At 34.6% G+C, this 5,609-nt stretch overlaps 1 long non-coding RNA gene across 3 annotated transcripts; it reads left to right on the top strand.

The window, feature by feature from the left end:
• The first annotated feature begins 293 nt into the window (after positions 1–293).
• On the top strand, positions 294–5,373 carry LOC137714219 (uncharacterized). 3 transcript variants are annotated; one of them, XR_015960823.1, is made up of 7 exons: positions 294–579; positions 2,453–2,730; positions 3,735–3,997; positions 4,131–4,309; positions 4,433–4,512; positions 4,619–4,699; positions 4,795–5,373. It is a non-coding gene; the product is annotated as an uncharacterized LOC137714219 (long non-coding RNA). The 3 variants fall into 3 exon arrangements; XR_015960825.1 differs by having other exon boundaries at positions 4,433–4,526; XR_015960824.1 differs by having other exon boundaries at positions 4,433–4,531.
• The last annotated feature ends 236 nt before the right edge of the window (positions 5,374–5,609 follow it).

Raw genomic sequence — 5,609 nt, 5'->3', positions numbered from 1 at the left:
GAGGATTAATGAAAAATTGTGATTTATATTAATTAAATGTATTGAATGGTATTTAAAAATGTTGTATACGAACAAAAAGTGTCCTTTAAAATTTGTAACAAAATTAAATTTAAAAAATATTATTTATTTATTTAAACCAAAAAATAAATTAAATTTACAATTATGCACAATAATGTTTTATAAATATTTGTTGTGCAAATATTAAAAAATTCATTTTAAAAAAAAAAAATGGTTGCACGACGAAGGTTTAAAACATGTAAAAATTTGATTTTTTTCCCAAAATTGGGCGCGTTTGTATTTCAGCGCCTTCAATTCATTTCACTTTTTCTGTCTATCTCAGACTCAAGCTCATCTCTCTCTTGTTTGTAATTCGATCTCCTCTCAGACCCAAGCTTTTCTCTCTCTCTCTCTCTCTCTCTCTCTCTCTCTCCATTCAGTCAATCTTCTCACTCTATCTCTCTATCTTAGACTCAATCTAGTGTCTCCCTCTCTCGTACCCCCTCAGTTTCTCTGTTTTTCTGTCACTCTCTGTCTCGAAACCATAGCATTCCGACACCACACCGCACGCAACTTTACTAGGTAAGGACCCAGTCTCCCTTAATTCAATTATTTATAAGTGCAATTTTCTAAATTTTGATCTTCAATTGTTTTAGTTACAACATTTAGGGATTTAGGGTTGGAATTAGGAATCTTGGGTTAGGGATTTAGGGTTGGAATTGGGAATCTTGGGTTAGGGATTTAGGGTTAGAATTGGGAATCTTAGTTGCTCACAGTGTAGGGTTTTTGAATTAGGGTTCGAATTACAGATTTACAAGTTGGGGAATTAGTTTTTTATTTAGGGTTTTAATTATGAGAAATTAGTAGGGAAGGGAATTTAGATGTCCAATCATCATTGATATAGCCTTGTGTTGGATTGGTGAATGGTCTGAATTGTTTTTTTATTTTATAACAAGCTAACAACTAATGCTGCTCTTTTTCTGTGGGATTGATGAATGTTGGATTGCTGAATCGTACTATATATAGCCCTGTGTTGTCATTGTCCTGTGAAAAGGAAACCTATCTATGAGCATCTTGTAATGTGATTCAACGGCAAGGAAAATGAAAGTGAATTTGGTTGTGTTCAATTCCCCAATTTAGTTGATAAGACTCTAGGGAATTTCCTAACGGTTCAAACTGATCTTACCATTCATTGTATATATACTAGTAATGTTTTCATGAAACGTTCAATCCTGTGTAAAACTAGAAACGAGGCAGCTTTGAATTGTTTAGCTAAGAAGGGAAAAGAAAGTAGTTTAGTTCATAGACGATAACCTCTACAATACCTCTTTAGATGTAAGTATTGCTTAACATATACATACATACATACATATATATATATATATGTGTGTGTGTGTGTGTGTGTGTGTGTGTGTGTGTGTGTGTGTGTGTAAGTATTGCTTAACATATACATATATATATATATATATATATATATATGCGTGTGTGTGTGTGTATAAGTATTGCTTAACATATACATATACAAAATAAAAAATCAGTTGCATGATCAATGATATTATACTAATCTTATAGTGATATTGCACATTGTAGAAAAACATGAATGATACGCTGAGAAAAGGAGTAGTGCTAAAGTATGATCAGGACATTCCCAATTGCATTATTTTAGGTGGTCTAAAAGGAAAAGGCTAGGTTCAATTGTTTAAGGATGTCCTGTTTCATTTGCTGAACAAAGCTCTCACTCACTTTGTCACAATGTGACTGTCTGTTTGTCCTTTTTCCAGTCATATTTAGCAAGGAGCTGTCCAAACATTAGTAGTGGGATATGAGCATGATTAACTTAGGATAATAAAAAGATATTCAAAAAGCATCGCCTGCATGCATAGATTCCAAAATAAAAGCCTCCTAATCCTTGCTACACCAAAAGTATGAAACCTACATTACAAAAGAAAAAATTGAAATGAATTACATCTATATAAGTTCATATCCTCATACTATTTCCATTTATTTTATTCAAATTCGCACCAAGGTATTGAGTGATTTGAATGGTTTTGGATGATGACATAGGTCATTGGTTGATGTATTACATGTGTCATAAGCTAGTGAGTTGGGTAGTTATAAGGATTGCTTAGTCATTAAGCTTTGTATCTAATATAAATAGTGGTGAGAATATTCTTCATCGCATCTATAAGTGATCTTCTTCAGTGCATAAAAATGTTGTATGCCCAAAAGTGTTTGAAGATTATTGATTTGATAATATGTTGGCTTTAACTTTGTAATGGCATGCATTTGAAGATTATTGTAGATGGGTAAATTTGTTTGTTTGTTTTCATGAAAAAACATGTTCCTTGCAATACTAAATTTTATTCCTATCTCATGTTTTCATTCACCCTATATAAGTGAAATGAAATGCATATAATAAGATGATATCTAAATAGATTCATGATTGTTTTTGTAGATGTTGAACTTAATAACAAACCGGTAGGCAGCTAGTAGGGGCAGTCAGACACCTTCTTAAGGAGGTAGCTTCCACCTCCACACCTGATACGGCCAAGATGGGTGTCCCTCCGGTCGCACCTTTGGGGCCAACGGTGTGTACAGCTGCTGAGTCATCGACTTTTTCGGTGACGCATCTTGTCCTGAGCGCTCGATGGACTCATCGACAACCCCTGACTTCTAAGGAGGCTCAGCCATCTAGTGAAGCTTCCTTTATCCATGGAGAGGGGTCCCAAACAGGTAAGCTTGCTCCCTCCCTCCCTCCTGCCTTCTCCTCCTTTTCTGGTGTATATTAGTGTAGAATCTCACTTATATGCAAACACATTTAACCAAAAAAAATAGGGAACATATAATTATGGAGATGCTCATTTAAAATCATTTTATATCCTTGACTGTATACGCCAGTTAAAGTACTTCAAGCACAATAATCGTTTTGATCTTGTTTTCAAAGAGCATCATAATTAAATACTATTCATGATTTTTGAAGAAACTTGTATGATTCATAAGAGCTAAGGACACCTCCCTAAAAAACCAAATGTGATATAAAATGAAGCATATATTAGCTGCTGTAAGTATAATTTTGTTCACTGAAACATTAAGCACAAATCTCTCATTTATTGTAGAATATGTTTATACAAAATGCCTCTTGATTAGCAGTGGCCTTATGCACAAAAATTATAAAAATATATATGTAAGGAGCATATTATCATGTACATGTTAGAGAATGACTTAGCAACTAGAGGCATAAAGTGAAAATTAATGTGCATTATTAGTTGCAAATAATCAAACTTCCACTTAAAAGATGGATATTCAAAATCCCACCATTTCCCTTGAAGTATAGAATGTGAACTGATCTTGTGTAGTTAAAATGTGAACCATAATATAATTAAGGAATCTTATCCTCTCTAATAATTGAGTAGCAAAGTAAAAAATATTTGATGCAAATCGAATTGATCTTTTAATTTATGCAGAGAATAACATGCATGCTAGCTAGTTATTTTGAATTGTGATTTTGACCTATATTAATGATTGTAAAGTAGCACTGAGAAGTCATATCAACAAGTTGCAAATTTTGTTTTAACGTCCCCAATTGGTATAAACTGTTTGAATTGTTGGGTGGATGTGTTGCTTTTGTTGTTATATTAGGTGCAAGTTTTAGGGAATGTTATAGTTTTAGGGGAGGTTCTGCAGAATTTTCGGTAGAAAATAGAATTCGTCTAATGTTTACTTTGTTTACTTGGTAGGTCAAAAAAAAAAAAAAAAAAAAAAAAAAAAAAAAAACCAACGCCCCTTAGAGACTACGAAAGACTCCACAGACCACTCGCACCATGACCCAGAAGATCACCATTAGTGGGATCCTCGACATCGTGCAGCTGCAACAAAGAAGCAGCATAGTACGTTGCCCACCAACGTTGGCTGCGTTATCAGGAACCATTGACCCCTTTGGTGGGAGTCATGGAGACCTGTGCCATAAGAAACCAAGGACACCGTGCTCTATGAATTATGTGTAAGTATTTTCAACCTCAAATACTAAATTTTTTATTAAAGTATACAAGGATTATAAATTTTAACTACTATTTATTTGTTGAGTTTTGCAACATCACTATGAGCTCTCTAACCTCGATTCCAACCAAATGTAGTACATCAACGACCTTTACTCCAGTAGGTTCACTCAATGGAAGAGGGACCTCCACAAGCATTATGAGCTATATGATGGTCCGGAGGTCGCTCTAGAAGTTGGGTGCCTTATATAGAGTTGTTGGACCGTCGGGATGAATGGGAGCGGTTCTGCAGCCATTTTTAAGACAAGAAATACTTGGTACGTATAATTTATATTTCAATAATATATTAATAAAAAATTTTACAATTTTAAAAAACAATTCATTTTTTTTCATTCATTTGTTATAAATATCTAAACTAATACATTTTTTTAATTCAACAGAAAAAAGTGAAGGCAAACTCGATCAATCAATCGAAGAAGAAACTTCTTCACCGATCCGGATCACGACACTTCTCTTATAGGTTGGAGGAGCGACGTAATGTAACCGTATATTTATTAAGTTTTCAATATTTTTACTCTTTCTTACACAATTGGTAATCTATGTTAACATTTTTTAAATTTTTTCAGAGGGGGTCAAAGTTTCCTGAAATTGACATGCTCAAGGAGGTGTAAGTTTGGCCCGGGGATGAGCTGACGTAGCAGCTTCATGTAAGTTCTTTAAAATTTATAATATTCAATTTGTATTAATATTAACTACATGTAGATTCAAATTAATTTGTTTTTTTTTTTTTTCATTTTTCTAGTCCACCATGGTGGAGAAGGGCTAGATAGTTTTGGAGGAGGTGGCATCCTAGTTTCCCCTAGAGCGAGGGTGTGATTCCCCCTGAGGATGCTAGGTTTCAGATCATGACTGACACACTTGATTAGACACTCGGTCGTTGGCATAGGAATGTTCATCGGGGGCTTAGGAAAGCCCGCCTTAGGGACTCGTCTGCCTTTTCCTCCAGGTAGAGAACTGAACAAGTCGAAACGCTGACATTTGAAGTGGCGGGCTTGAAAGAGCAGATTGCCGCCCAAAACAATTTGAAGCACCAAATATGTCGCGCACTTCAGATCTTTGGCATTCAATTCCTCGACATTGAGCTACTTCCAGAAACGACCTCCTAGCCCCTTGCCGCAGCAGCTACATCCTCTTAACCCCCTCTGGCAACAGCAGCTACAACCTCCCAACCCCCTGACATAGCAAGAACACCACCAGCCGGCGATTGTGACGTCGCATACTTTTTTTTTAGTTTTGTTTTGAATTGTTTTTTAATTTAAAAATACTTTGTTTCCATTGTATGTACAGTTACAATAATTTTTCAATTCAATATTCTTCTTTACATTTTCTATTTTTATTTTCATTAAATTCATTTTTACATAAACAAAAAACAAAAATAATAAATTATTTGTAAAACTAATTTAAAAATAAATAATAAATTGTTTAAAAATCTGATTTTAAAATCTTACTGTGATGGCCTCTATATGTGTCGTGCAAGAGTTTGTCGGATGAACCTACATGTTCGTCGTGCAAGAGTTTGTGGGTTGAACTTGAATGTCCGTTGCGCATGATTTTGTG

This window comes from Pyrus communis, chromosome 3, assembly GCF_041283825.1.
Source record: "Pyrus communis isolate YQ-2024b chromosome 3, ASM4128382v1, whole genome shotgun sequence".
NCBI lineage: Eukaryota > Viridiplantae > Streptophyta > Magnoliopsida > Rosales > Rosaceae > Pyrus > Pyrus communis.
Note: the sequence above shows the minus strand (reverse complement) of the source record. Positions and strands in the feature narration are given on the sequence as shown.